General features: G+C 54.2%; 1 pseudogene; it reads left to right on the forward strand.

Moving 5' to 3' along the window:
* Nucleotides 1-738: 738 nt before the first annotated feature.
* On the forward strand, nt 739-12,935 carry LOC102370008 (annotated as a pseudogene).
* The last annotated feature ends 1,340 nt before the right edge of the window (nt 12,936-14,275 follow it).

The raw sequence follows: 14,275 nt of genomic DNA on the forward strand, positions 1-14,275 counted from the left end.
TATTAGGCCCGCGCCAGCTATGCCACTATGGTGAGGTGTCCCCACCATGGCAGCACAGCTGGCACTGGGCTCCTAGTGGTGGCATCAGCACCTAGCCTATCTGCCCTGATCCACCCTCCTCTGCCTGCAGCCCCAGCAGGAGGACAGCAAGACAGGGAGCCCCACACCCACAGGGGATGTGAGTGGGGTCTCAGGCCAGGCAGATCAGGGTGAGGGGCATCTCAGGCTGGGCTGGGCCATGTGGGGCAGGCAGGATGTGGGGCGGGTCTCAGGCCAGGATGGCATTGATGTGGGGCAGGGGGGCCTGCTGGTGAAGATGCTGAAGCGGCCGGCAGTTCTGGAGGTGTGGCAGCCCAGCGGCCCCCCTCCCTCCGCCTCCAATGCCCAGGCCATGTGGCTCTACTTGGACCAGTCCCCAAAAGAGCTCTACAGCCATAACATAGCAAACATTTCTGGCGGCAGATCCCTTTTAAAGGGACTAATTGTTCGCAGACAAAATTATCCTTTGTTAAATCAACCACTAGATGAAGGCACAGGTGCCTTAGGAAACGTGTGTACAGGTTCACTGCAGGGGAGTAACTTTTTGGCAGTTCTGCCCACACCCGCCCATGTGCCTTTGTATGAGGCAAGGCTGTGCTCTAGCCCAGGGGACAGCCCTGCACACACCCCTCAGTGTTGCACCGGGGGTGGGGAAGAGTCACTAATCCCTGCACGGCTGGTTGGGGCTGGAAGAGCTGTCCCTCGCCCTAGGCTCCCCTTGGAGGGGGACGGGGGCTCTCTGCACACCCTGCTGCATCTGCAAATCCCTGTCTCGCTGGTGCCAGCGCAGGAGCAGTCAGTCCCGCTCCTGAGCCCTCCCCTGGCCTGCGGGCTTCTCTGCGGGGAGAGAGCCTGGGACACGGCGGGGACAGCCCCACAGCCCGGTCGCACTGCCTGGTCTCTGCCTGGCTCCCTCCTGGGCTCCGGCCAGCGCTGCCAGCCCTCTCCTGGGCGCCCCCGGCGGGAGGGAGGAGCCGTCCGGGGGGCAGAGCCCGGGATGCGGCGCCAAGAGCCGCCGAGAGCTGGCAGCCCGGGCTGCGGGCGGAGCGCGTGTCGGAGCGGGGCGCGCGGGCTTGCCACGCCTGGGCCGGGCCCTGAAGAAGGAAAGCTGGTGCGGGACGCTCTGGACGCAGGTACATCAGGAAACCGCAAGCCAAAGGCAGCCCCGGCGGCACCGGCCTGCGGCGGGCCCCGGGCACGGCACCCCTCTCCCCCCGGCCCAGCACCCCGCAGCCCCCGTCTCCCCGCGCTCCCGGCCCGGCGCGGCGGGCGAACTGCATCCCAATTTTTAAAGGAAATTGATTTTAAATTTGTTCTCAGTTGTGTCTTCAAAATACCAACGTGTCCTTCCACAACCTCATTAGATTGTGGATGGTAAGGAGTGTGCACATGGTGTTCTCTATTATTAATTTGGGCTTTTTCTTGATTTCGTCCTCCTGCACTATGGTTCCTATTTGGTCAGGTTCCTCCCAGGGTGTCTGCCCCACCAGCGGCAGTAACCATGCTTTTACTCCTGGGGTTTTCAGTACATTTGCTGCTATCTCTAGCGACATCCTTTTGCAAATTATTTGTTCAGGAGTGCTGATAAACAAACAATCATTCCTTAATCTCTGCTGTACCCCTGTTAGGGTGTTTGGGGTGCCGTCCAATGGGTGAAACTAATTCCCCATATTATGTACCTGACATTATTCATACCATTATTCGTTAAGGGTCGAGTTTATGTTAATCCTGTTCAAACTATTCAAACCTATTACATTCAATATGACAGATATGTCATTGGACAAGATGGTGCCCACTGGGGCATTGTGGGAACATCTCAGATCCTGCCTGGCATGGCCACAGCCCTTGAAGGAGGCAGGACAGGATGAAACCGCAGAGCCTCAGGACGAGCCCCTTTGGGTCCCCAGGAAGGAGCTCCTGCCCCAGCAGGACCCAGGTAAAGCACTGGATGCAGGGCAGGGCCTGGGTCTGGGGGCCTGAGTGACTGTCCTGCATTTGGGGCGAGAGGCTCAAATCTCTGTCCCTGCGACGCCGTGAGCATTTGTGACCACGTGGCTGGGGTGGGACAGGGCTCTGACCTGCGTGGCTGGGCAGCACTGGGCTGAGGGCCCCGGGCTTTCTCACTGCATGTGTGCAGCACCCAGCAGAAAGATCCCTGAGCTTGGGTGATCCCCGTGGTGCTGCAGTGGTCACATCAATGGTGTAATGGGTGTCCTAACAGTCAGGGGTCTGCTCAGCCCTTTTTCATGCCCCGGTGACCCTCTGTGCCCAAAACAGGGCTGGTGCAGGTGTCGGGGACATGAGTTTGCCCAGTGAGGTTTGGCTGGTACACTTAGCCCAGGCCTGTGTCCTGCTGCAGATCGCCTGAAAAGAGAGGAGACCTGGGAGTGGTCAGCTCATGAAGGCTCCTCAGGCTGGTGCCCCAGAGCAGCCCCTTGTCCAGGAGCAGGTAAGGAGCCGTGTTTGCACCTTTTCTAGTAGCAGGAGGCATCATCCATCAAAGGAAAATCTCTTTGCCAGAACATTTTGATGGGGTCAGTGCTCCGAGAGTCTGGTTTTTGCATTCTCCCAGTGCCCCTGGAACTGGAAAACTTTCACACACTTTGGAGCACACTGACCTTGTATTTACCTTCCCTCTACTTTCAACATTCGGATGGTGACACTGCACCAACATCCCTCGAGCTTTTGTCCCAGGTAGCGATGTCCCTGCAGGCTCTGACATGAAGTAGTTATCACAAAAAATACAAAGTTATCACACTCCCGAGCAGGGACAGAGTTGTTGGGGCTCATCTCCAGCTGCCTGCCTGTGGATGTCTATTAGCAGGAACTGGGGGAATTTGAGTCTTCCTTCTTCCTTCTATCCCACAAGCTTGAGGCCTCTGGCTGCCTTATTCCCAGGTGGGTACAGGTGAACAGCAGGGTTTTCCCTGTGCTGGCAGCACCCAGGCTAACTTGTGCATTCTCTTCCCCACTCAGCAGGTGCAGGGACCCCGAGCAGAGCTGAGGAGGAGCTTTGTGAGGAAGGGCCTGTACACCTGGATCTACAGGGGACTCCCCCAGGGAGACTGGGGGAAGGGGGCTTCCTGACACGTGATCCAGGACAACTGCACGTGGGGCAGGACAAACCCCCAAAGCAGGAGGTGAGCAGGGCACCAGCTTCAGTTGGGGCTGGGACTGCAGCTCGGGCAGAGACCAGACTGAGTCAGTGGCCTGGGAAAAATTTAGTGAATGGAGAAACCTGAAGAGTGACAAGAGGAAGCTGCTGTGACAGAGGCTGCCACCGCACTAAGCTGGCTTTAGCAGGAGCTCGCTCCCCAGTGCAGATAGCCAGGGGTGCTGACACTGGAAGGCTGGGTCAGGATCCGTGGAGCCAGAGCTTCCTCCTCTGGAAATGCTCTTTAGGGTGCTTCTGAGGAGTGCTCAGATTGAACCTCTTAAGACTGGAAGAGCCCTTCTGGGGACTGGGTGATATCCAGCCAGCACCAGGGAGCACAGGGCAGTGGTCTCTACAGCTGACCCCAGTGAGTTGAATGTGGCTCGGACTATGGAGGATAGAGGGTCATTTCAACTGATGCCAGCAGGATTTGCTCAGCACAGGCGGTGACACGGCAGCTCTTTGGGTAGGTAATTTGGTAGGAGTGAGCAGCACCCCGGGCTGCTAGACATCTCTGTTATTCAGAAGGGAGGCAGAAGGAAGGATAGATGTGCACCTTACAAACTAATCGTCGGACATGCATAAAATAGGATTTTGTGAGCCCAAGTTCATTTTATGAAATACAGTGAGAGGATATGCACAGGGAAGACTATCAGATAGAGTGAGTGTTTTGTATACTAAAGATGGGGAAAGGAGGCAGAGAAGGGAGAAAGGTGGGAGTGAGGCAATGCTGGGAGAGAAAAACAAGAAAAAACCCTAACAGAATAGTAGAGAAAGAGGTGAATGAACCTGAAATGCTATAATCCATATTATTTTGCTCAGTGATGATGTCATGTATATTGATGAGAGAGAGCATTTTCCATCTGGGTCCATTGCATGGCCTGGTGCACTGGTGAGAATGGGTGTTAGGTTGCCTGTTGTTTGAAAGACACCCTTTGAGTTTAGGGGGCTGCCTGTAAAGCAGGACAGGTTTGCCCAGAGTGGCTACGTTGGGACAGCCCTCCTTTTCCAGGAGGGGGTGGCAGTCGTTACTGATGTGTCCAGGGTTTTCAAGCTGGGGGCTGTAGGAGACAGGCAGTGGAGTCTATGTTCCTAATCCTCTGGTTGGTATGGTAGCAGGGTGGAGCACGGTCTGAGTCTGGCTTTGCTGCTTGCAGTGACCAGACTTTTGGGGGTTTATTGTAATTGTAGCAATCCCTGCTCCAGATCCATGGGGTGTGCATCCTGGTGGGTGGGAGCCATTGAAGGAGGTAGTGTTGTAATGTCGAGTTTGGCTGTGGATGATGGATCTAGTGGTTTGCTCAGGGTGAAAGCTAGCTGTAGTAGTGGGTGGGTGGGTTTCGAACACAATGTTGCCATTTCAAACATTCACCATTTTGTTTAGGAAATGAATTTGCTGAGTGGACCATTGCAGAGTTAATTTGATGGAGGGATGGAGATTGTTAAACTCCTGTTGAGATTTCTTTAGGGTTTCTATCCCACCTGTCTGTAGGATGAAAATGCCCTTCATGTACCTTAGATATATGAAGGGGATGAGAGGCGGCTATGGAGGAAACGGACAACAGGTTTCCCTCGATTTATGCTGTACATGCGTTCCTGGAGAACGGCACTTAAATCAAATTCACATAAAGCAAACCCACTTTACACTGTAACAAATAGGGATAGGTTCCCATGGTGGTGAGGGAGGGAATGAGGCTGAGACTAGGGAAGGGGTGGGTGGAAAGGGTGCTGCTCCTGGGGCTGCACAAGGCAGCAAAGCAGAGGGAACAGAGCAGCACTCACCCCAGCCCCGGCTGCAGCGGACCCAGGAGCGACCAGTGCCAGCTGCCTGGAGACACTGGGCTGCACCATCTTCTGCCTGTCCCCGCTCACCTCTGCTCCTCGACTGCACCGTGCCCTGGAGCAGGCAGATGGTGTCAGCTGCCTTCAGGGCCGCTGCAGCTGGGGACACCCCCCGGGGCTCTACTTATCCTCACTCACCCCAGCCCATGCTGGAGTGGCCCTGGGAGCAGTCAGCATCAGCTGCCTGCACCACAGCACAGCGCAGCCCATGAACTGGGGTGAGCCCAGGCACAGGGGAACAGGCGGAGCACGGTGCAGCCCAGTGGCTCCAGGCAGCTGGCACTGGCTGCTCCCAAGGCTGCTACAGCTGGGGCTGGGGTGAGTGGGGCCACAGCTCTTTCCCCTCCTCCCCAGATTTACCTGCTTGGGCATCTATGCTAATTGCATAAGAGCCAATTCGCATATAATAATTATGGGTCTAAATATGCTCATCGCGTAAGAGCGAATTCGCATATAAAGAACCCACATAAATTGAGGGAAACCTATATGTTTGTCATGAATATATTGGCATATTGTGGGGACCATATGTGTGCCCATGGCAGTGCCATTTGTAAGTATTTAGAGGGAGTCTCCATTTCTGAAGTAGTTGTGTGTAAAGATGAAGGAAGCCCATGTGAACACAACATGCTAAGAAAGTCAAATGAATACCAGTCCCAGTCCCCTTATACCAGTTTTATACCAGTCACTGCCATGAAACCAGCTTCCCCAGGGAGACTTAGGGGCTTATGCACCTATGCTATGTACTGCCAAGCAAAAGTAGCTTCAACATCTCCCACAATGAGACAGGCTAAAGCAGACGCATTAACTTCTGTGTCCCCAGAGCTATATCCATATCACATGTCAGTTGAATACCTGGGAATCTGACACCCCTAACTAACATAGCTAAGACCCAAATCTTTGTATCGCAGAGTAAGTACAGATCAGGGCTGTGGGGGCTGGAGGCAGCTGGAAGAGAATGCTGATGGTGTAACTCTTGTGACTGCAGCTCCGGGAGGCCTTTGAAGACGTGGCTGTGTACTTCACCCAGAAGGAGTGGGAGCTGCTGGGAGATGAGGACAAGGAGCTTTACCGGAACCAGATGCTGAGGAATTACCAAGCCCTCGTTTCCCTGGGTAAAGCTCTGTTCACTGCTTCTCCCTGGAACTGTGAGCTCTGAATTTGATCATTGTCTTCCCATTTTTCAACAATCTGATCCTCCTGGACTTCTGGGTAGCGGTTTAAATCCTCTTCCTTCCCATTTGCTCTGTCAGTGATGAGGCCTTTCTCGCATTTCCTATTTATATATCCTACTTCATTTAATCTGGTCACCCTCACTTGAGTCTTTCTCATCCATTTAACTCCTGGTGCTTCCATATTCAGGAGATTCCTGGTAAGATGATCCTTTTGCTTCCCAGCATGTTCCTATCTTCTCAATTCATTGGGCATACAAATTCACTAACCAGGGCATTTTCCAAGAACTCCTTGTAGAATTATTCTGATTTCTTCCCTCTCTTGCCTAGTGTATCCTATGCAAACACATCTAGCAACTCTAGGATGCTGAGTTCAGTGCTATCCTTTTTCTCCTCCTTCGGTTACCATCTAGCAGAAATTCATGGAAGTCTTATCAGCCTCTGCTGCTACAACAGATGGATTAAGCAGTTTCTCAACTCCTTCTCTATGGGACCAGCTCAGGGCCCTGCATGGCAGCATTAGGTGGCAGAGGGGCTGGGTGGGGTGTGAGTCTGAAGAACTGGCAAAGCCATTTGGCTAGGCGGCAGGCAGCCCCTGCACTTTAGCACCCTCATGCCCCAGCTAGACCCTGCTATCGTTGGCTGTGCATTTCAGTGCAGTTACTTACCCTGCCCTAACATAATACTGTCAGGGATAGTGCTAATATCTTACAGCAGAGTTAATTTACTGCACCATAATACCAGTGCACATGTAGACAGTGACACTTTACTGAGGAGCTAATTAGTCAACTCCCTCCACATCTAGATGTTTTTAGTGTGGTTTGGAAGGGAGGCTGGCCCAGGACCCTAGAGGGAGCTCCACACTGGTCTCTTGCCAGCAGATCCCCTTAGACCCCGTTGAATTCTTTGCATTTAGTTTGCCCCCCTAGCCCACATAAGTCCCCCAGGACACCTTTTGCCTTATGGGCTAATCACAGCCTCTGAACCTCCCTTAGAGATGTGCCCGTGCCTCACAAGTGTTACTGACTCTCAGTTAGGTGTGGCACTTCATCCTCAAGCCAATATCCAACCATTCCAGGTCTCCACACACCTGTCAGGGCCTTGGCCTTCCCAGGCTCTGCTTCTTCCTCTAGCTGGTCCCTTGCAGCCTAGGCCCACCGTGCTGGATCCGACTCCTGGGTTCAGCCCTGTCAATTCAATCTCTTGGGCTTCTGCCACTTGCCTCTCGCTCTGGGGCCCTGGCCCCAGCGTTTGTCCCTCACAGGCTGCAGGTTTCTGACCTTGGTTCTTGCCTCTTTCACTCTGTGGTTGCCCCCCTTGGGCTACAGGCCCATGATGAGCACTGTGCTCCAGTCTCTGTCTCCTCTAGTCTTATTCTGCCTGGCAGGAACCTCTTCTGTCTTTTGGGTCCCAGCCCCGGGCAGGTTCTCCAAAACACTTGTGCACCACTCGGGCAACACTGGGCCCTCCTAACTTCCCCTTACTTGTCCCAAACCCAGTGCAAACCACAACACAATACACAAGCCCTCTGGCTGCAACAGAATATTGTCCTTACGCTGGGTCTGAACATAAAAGTCCACTCCCTGGCTGAACCAGCATGATGCCCCCCATAATAGGCCCTGTAGTCTGTGGGCATCTAGTTTGCAGGTCTCAGGGCCTCTCCTGTCAGCCAGGCAGTCCCCTGTAGCCTCCCTGTCCTGGAGCTCCTTCTCCTGCAGCTTGCAGAACCAAACTGCTTTCCTGAGCTCAGGCCCCGTCTTGTAGCTCGCTCAGGATCTGCCCATTTCTGGGAAGGTGGTTTCCTAGCACAGCAATAGGCAGTTTGGCTGCCCATTCCCTTGCCAGCCACCTTTATTAGGCTGCCTGAGTGCTGTTAACTGCTGTTCTCCCTCTGAGAGCAACAGGAGCCATAGACTCCCTGTTACGCTGTCCCTCCACCACCTGGGTATCAAGGACCATCATCTATTGAAGGTTTTTCCCTCCAATCCCCAAATCCCGGTCAATTCTTCTCCATCCTGTACTTGGTCACAAACACTCTTTAACCGCTGCCCCAAACAGGATATCAAGGTCTCACACCTGACTTAGTCTGCCGCATCAAGCAAGGAGAAGAGGAGCTCTGGGTTTCTGATGATGAGGACCATGGGGCAAGTTCAAGGTCTGAAGGCCTCTTGCCAGGTGAGTTGTTGCAGTCTCTTCCACCTGACTCCACTCTCAGAAATGTTCTGTACCCAGAGCGAGGCGGGGAGAGACCTGGGAACCACAGACCTGCCCTGCGCTGCTGTTCGAGGGTGCTGACCTGCAGTTGCTCCAGGCAGATGTTGCTTCCACTCAATGAACTCAATGCTGTGAAGACAAACAACTGTTTTCTTGTTCTCCTGTAATTAGCCTGTTATTGGACAGTCAAAATCAAGGTAGCTATAGCACCCTCTACCAGGGTATGATAGGATTAGTAGTCCCTCATCAAAATTAGCATGCTTGGCTGATGCTCTGTGTAGCCATTTTCGTTGGAGTGGAGGCAGGCTCCCTGTTTTTTTTCTGGTTAGGTGAACCTGGAACCCAGGAAGGGTTTAATCACGGTCTCAGGCTGCATGAAATGGGTCCCTGGGGTGGGTGGGATTCACAAGCTTTCGTGTTGGGTGGGGGAAGTGAGTACCTTATGGTTTGCACCAGAATCTCCCTCTGTGTCAACTGTGGTGTCCTGAGTGTCACAAACCCTGTCTCAGCATGGAGTCCATGTGCAGGTTGGTGCCCAGTCGGGCTGTGCAAAACGGCTCTGTTCCGATTTGGATTCAGCCATTTTGGAGGGACAGTGATTGGATTCAGTGTTTCAGATCACCATCCTGATTCGATTCGGCCAAATCTGTTTCAGAGATTGCCCAGCTCTCTGATCACCCCAGCCTGCAGTGGCAGCCTGCTGAAACCTCGCACGCAGATCTGTCCCAGTTTCCCCCCGGGAAGAGCTAGGAAAATGATCAGAGAGCTGGGGAATCGAACTGGGAGCTAGAGGTCAAGCAGTCCTTGCCTCCCTCTTCTTAGTTTTTGTTTCCCATCAAGCCTGGCTCTGAAACTCAGAAATTCTCCAAAGCATTTCCAAAACATTTTGAAGCTGTTTCAGAGTCTTCCAGCTTGATTCAGATTTGGTGTTTCGGGTGCCAAAAGAGCCTGAAACACCTCTGAAATGAAACAGCTGCCAAAATTTCACCCAGCTCTAGTGGCCCCCTTTAGGGGCCAGCTCTAGTGCCCCTAGCTTTTCTCCTGTTGCAGATTCCTGTGACTTGGAGGACATCTGGGACTCATCAGCAGAAGAAAGCTCCACGGGCTCATTGCCTGCATCAGCCCCTTCCCTGGAAGCAGGTAGGGAGCAACGGCCCGCTCCCTCTAGAAGGGAGAGCCCCAGCTCTAAATCCTCCCCTCCCAGACCATTTCTTGGAGGAACGAGGGATTCAATATTTTGGCTTGTTCTAACAAGCAGAAACAGCGCTTCTCTGTGCCTCCGAAGTATCTAGTCCTAGGTGAGGGCGTGCTCACCAAACATTCATGTCCACTGTCAACTTCCTGATCTCCACCGTAAGGCTGTTCACACTTGTCCCTGGATGCTGCTGTCAGGATAGCCAGACATCAAGTGTGAGCACTGGAGATCAGCCCTGAACCCCCTTGCTAAAGCACTTTGGATACTGGAAAATGTCGGCCCAGTCAGGTGGAGTCCTCGGCATCTCCTCCTGGACCCGTCAGTGCTGTGGGATAGAGCAGCCCTTCGAGAGCCTCATTCTTCCTTTAAGCAGATGCCTCTGATCTCATGCTCAGCCTCTTAGTGCATGTAGTCATTCAGGTACTGTCTTAATGCACATCCTGCATGCACTTCTCCCACAAGGGTCCAAAGTGATGGGGCTCAGAGCAGCGACACAAGTCCTGAGAAACTGCCTATGAAACGCACCAAGTTGCAGAACATTAGGATGGCACATGGCCTGTCCTGTCCCCCAACCCCAGCACTTGGGGTGCTAGAAACAAGAGCTTATGTACTTAAGTAACTACAGGCACCAAGCTCCAGCCCTAATCTGAGGTCCAGCACAACACAGGGAATAATAGTTTATGCCCTTAGTGGGGCCCTGACAAAATCTAGAGGTTTTATTTCCCCCCACCCAGGAACTGCCTTGATGCTGAGCAGAGCTGAGGAGCAACCTCCAGATGAAGGGCCTGCAGATCTGGAACCACCACAGACTTCCCCAAGTACATCAGGAGGGAAGGACCCCCCAAGTCCTGAGGAGGACTGTTTGCATAAGAGGCCTCGCAGGACCCAAACCCACATGGAGAATATGTTGTTGAACAAGATACAGACTCCTGATACGTGTGAGAGTGGAGTGGTGAAGCCTGGTAAGAGCCAGCGTTACTGGGAAGAGGTTGAGAAGCTCAGAGAGATGAAAAGCTCCAAGGGAAAGATTCACCAGAAAGAGAAATTTAATTTAAACTCCGACAACAGGGTGAGCCTTAGCGGGAAGCAGGACCTCACAACCAAGCTCATGGAGATGGCCCAATCAACCCCTGAGTGCAGGGAAACCTTCAGTTGCCCATCGCAGCACCAGCACATCCACGCAGAGAGGAAGACGATCCAGTGCACAAAGTGCAGGAGGATTTTCACCAACAGGCGAGACCTGTCCTGTCACCAGCTCATCTGCACAGGGAAGAAGACACCCGGGTGCTCTGCACATGGGAAGCACTCCACCCAGTCTTCCAGCCTAGTCCACCCCCAGCACATCCACACACGGGAGAAGCCACATCCTCCCCCCGCTCCTCCCCCCTGGTCCGACACCAGCGCATCCACACAGGGGAGAAGCTACATCAGTGTCCTGAGTGTGGGAAGAGCTTTGCCCACTCCTCCAGGCTGGTTCACCATCAGCGCATCCACACAGGGGAGAAGCCATATCAGTGCCCAGACTGTGGGAAGAGCTTCACCCACTCCTCTTACCTAGCCCAGCACCAGCTCATCCATGCAGGGGAAAAACCACACCAGTGCCAAGAGTGTGGGAAGGGCTTCACCCTTTCCTCCCACCTGGTCCAGCACCAGCGCATCCACACAGGGGAGAAGCCACATCAGTGCCCCAAGTGTGGGAAGAGCTTCGCCCACTCCTCCAGCCTGATTCACCACGAGCGCATCCACACAGGGGAGAAGCCATATCAGTGCCCTGAGTGTTGGAAAAGTTTCACCCGCTCCTCCTACCTAGCCCAGCACCAACTCATCCATGCAGGACAAAAGCCACATCAGTGCCCAGAGTGTGGGAAGAGCTTCACCCAAGCTTCCCACCGGGACCGTCACCAACGTATCCACAAAGGGGACAAGCTACATCAGTGCCCTGAATGTGGGAAAAGCTTCACCCGCTCTTGCACCAGCGCATCCACACAGGGGAGAAGCCATATCAGTGCCAAGAGTGTGGGAAGAGCTTCACCCTTTCCTCCCACCTGGTCCAGCACCAGCGCATCCACACAGGGGAGAAGCCATATCAGTGCCAAGAGTGTGGGAAGAGCTTCACCCTTTCCTCCCACCTGGTCCAGCACCAGCGCATCCACACAGGGGAGAAGCCATATCAGTGCCAAGAGTGTGGGAAGAGCTTCACCCTTTCCTCCCACCTGGTCCACCCCCAGCCCACCCACACAGGGGAAAAGCCATATCAGTGCCAAGAGTGTGGGAAGAGCTTCACCCTTTCCTCCCACCTGGTCCAGCACCAGCGCATCCACACAGGGGAGAAGCCACATCAGTGCCCTGAGTGTGGGGAGGCGTTTGCCCGCTCCTCCCACCTGGCTCAACACCAGCGCATCCACATGAGGGACAAGCTGCATTGGTGCTCAGAGTGTCGGCAAAGCTTCACTTGCTCCTCCCTCCTGGCTAAGCACCAGTGCATCCACACACAGGAGCATCCATAGTTCTGCCAGCACTGCAGAAAGGATTTGGGGATGTCTATGTGCTCAGCACCCACCAGTGGATGCATTCAGGCAAGCAGCTTCATCCTGGGAAGAGTGCAGGAAGAGTTCACCCTGCCCTGAGCCCATGTAGTGCAGTGCAGAACCTAAAGGACCTAGAGGTTTGGGTGCAAAGTTTCCAAGTTAAGAGAGACTAGGAAAGGCTACGAATAAATACCTTATGCAAAAGTTAGCCCAGATCACTGGGGAAACCTTGAGGTGGTGATCTTCGTGACCTATATGTTCCCTATCGTTCTCTGGAAGCAGTCAGTGCTCCTGGGGTAGAAGTTTCCTCACAATAGGGCTCTCTCCCGAATTAACTGGCTGCACATGACACTCAGGGACTGGACTGTCCTCCATGATGGCCACCCTAGGTGCCCCGCAGAACCCAAAGGACCTAGAGGTTGGGGTGCAAAGTTTGACAGGTAGGAGAGACTAGGAAAGGCTAGGAAGAAATACCTTATGCAGAGGAACCTCTGAGGTGATGATCTTTGCATTAGCCTTGGAGCCTATATATTCCCTATCAGCAGAGATGACCTGAGCAGGGTTTGGAGCCTGGGGCAAAGCAGCCTGTGTGGGGCCCCGCCCCCATGCGCCCCAAATGCAAAGAAGCCTGCAGTGGATGCGGGTGGGCAGGGGGCGGGGGGCGCTTGCCAAGTGGCTGAATGCAAAGCCAGCAGTGGCTGTGGCACTGAATCTCCATGGCTCCTCCGCCTGGCTCCACGGGGCCCCCAAAGCACAGGACCTGGGGCAGATTAGCACCCCCACACCCCAAACACCAGCCCTGCCTATGCGCCCCAAATGCAAAGAAGCCTGCAGTGGATGCGGGTGGGCAGGGGGCGGGGGGAGCTTGCCAAGTGGCTGAATGCAAAGCCAGCAGTGGCTGTGGCACTGAATCTCCATGGCTCCTCCGCCTGGCTCCACGGGGCCCCCAAAGCACAGGACCTGGGGCAGATTAGCACCCCCACACCCCAAACACCAGCCCTGCCTATCATTCCCTGGAAGCGGTCAGTGCTCCTGGGGTAGAAGTGTCCTCACAGTAGGGATCTCTCCCAAGTTAACTGGCTCCAGATGACACTCAGGGACTGTCTTGTGCGTCCTCCAAGCTTTGTCCTCCCTGCTGATCCCAGGGACCTGCTATGTGAGGATCCTGAGTTGCAGGAATAGGGATATTAATGGCTGGGAAAGGATTCCCTGATTTTTTTTCCCTGACCTCACCTTTCCTCACCACCACATAACCCCTTTCTCTGCCCTGCTCATGCCCACTGGGTGACGCAGGCTGCTGGTGCTGCTGCTTCACCCCCTGAGCCCAGTTCAACAGGGTTTGCTTTTCACCCTCTCTCCAGAACTGTGCACCGCCAGGTGCCAGCGGCTCCCCCTGCCCTCCTTCCCATCGTCCCATTCTTTACAGTGGTTTTCTTGCTAATAAAGCCCCAAAAATGAACATATGATCCCTGTGGTCGGTCTCCATGTTCTTCTCAGAGCTGTGAAGTGGAAACAGGCCAGGTGCCAGAACCTTTTCCAGGGCAGATCTCTCTAGGATTCCCAAGTTCTTCCCCTTTTAGAGGATTCACCTCAATCCAGAACTTGTTCCTAACACTCGGGAGCAGGAGTTGTTTGTGGCGGGCCAGTAGGGGGCGCTCCTTCAATCCAGAACTTGTTCCTAACACTCGGGAGCAGGAGTTGTTTGTGGCGGGCCAGTAGGGGGCGCTCCTGCGTTGAGCCGCCCACCTCCCTGCTCCCGACCACCTTCCAGGCTCCGAGTGCCTCCCTTAGGGTGTCTCCCGTCCGGCCGACCCCTTCCCTGGAGCACACCCGCTAGCCTGGGGTTCCCGCTGCCACCAGCCAAGGCTCTGGTCTCACTTCTGGCTCTGTGCACCTTGGAAAACACAGGCCTGATCGTCCAATGGGTGCTAGACCCAATACAGGCACTTGGGGCACTTTCCCCAAGTCAGGGGCTGATTAGGAAAGTCTCCCTTAGTCCACAGACCTAAGGGGCCTCCTTGGCATAATTTAGACCCACCCCTCAATAAGTTTCCCACACCGGTCACAAAGGAGAACTTTATTGATGACAGGGGTAGGGCAGAAACAGGGTAAAAGGTAGAGCAATATCATAGAA

Source organism: Alligator sinensis, unplaced genomic scaffold, assembly GCF_000455745.1.
Source record: "Alligator sinensis unplaced genomic scaffold, ASM45574v1 scaffold1329_1, whole genome shotgun sequence".
Classification (NCBI taxonomy): Eukaryota; Metazoa; Chordata; order Crocodylia; family Alligatoridae; genus Alligator; species Alligator sinensis.